We start from the raw sequence: 597 nt of genomic DNA, 5'->3' as shown, positions 1-597 counted from the left end.
ACCAGACAGGCATGTGGCAGGGGCCACTGAGGGGAGCTGCCGGGTGCCCAGGCCTGTGGGATGCTGAGGGACCCCAGAAAGCCATGGGGACCACAAGGAGAATTGCCCCCCACTAGTGGGGTGGGTTTGACCCTCGTGCCTTCAGGGTCCCCCCCCCATTTCACCCTTCCTGCACCCAGGGGTGGATGTTAACCCCTTCCTTGTTCAGCTGGGCACCCCAGTGCATGGCCCCCAGGGCAGGAGGAACAAGGGCATGTGGGAATCTGGGGGGTGCCAACATTGGTCCTGCTCTGCACCTGGAGGGATGGCGTGGATTTACACTGGACCAGCTGGATCTAAACTGGTGTGAACTGGGGGCAGGGTGCCAGGTCAGAGGTCACAGGGGTACAGCCAGGTACCCCAGAGGTGGGCGCATGTCCCCTGCCCAGCTCCGGCGGCTGCCCCTGGCACTGGCCAGGCCTGTCCTGCAGTAACCCGGCCCGTGGGGCGGATCCTGCCCAAGAAGGAAGTGCTGGGGGGGGTGTATCCGCCCCAGGGTAAAGGGCGCTGCAGGGAGGGGCTGTCCCATGGCAAGCCGCTGTGCAGAGGAGCGGCTGC

The 597-nt window shown here is 65.5% G+C and overlaps 1 protein-coding gene across 1 annotated transcript in view; it reads left to right on the top strand.

Annotated features, from left to right (window-relative positions):
* The window catches only part of LOC102381283 (sulfotransferase family cytosolic 1B member 1-like), an 8,189-nt gene that overhangs the window by 5,414 nt on the left and 2,178 nt on the right, over positions 1 to 597 (top strand). The gene's annotated exons all lie outside the window — the stretch shown is intronic.

The sequence above is a fragment of the Alligator sinensis genome, unplaced genomic scaffold, assembly GCF_000455745.1.
Source record: "Alligator sinensis unplaced genomic scaffold, ASM45574v1 scaffold1121_1, whole genome shotgun sequence".
Taxonomy (NCBI): domain Eukaryota; kingdom Metazoa; phylum Chordata; order Crocodylia; family Alligatoridae; genus Alligator; species Alligator sinensis.
This window is presented reverse-complemented; position numbering and strand designations above follow the sequence as displayed.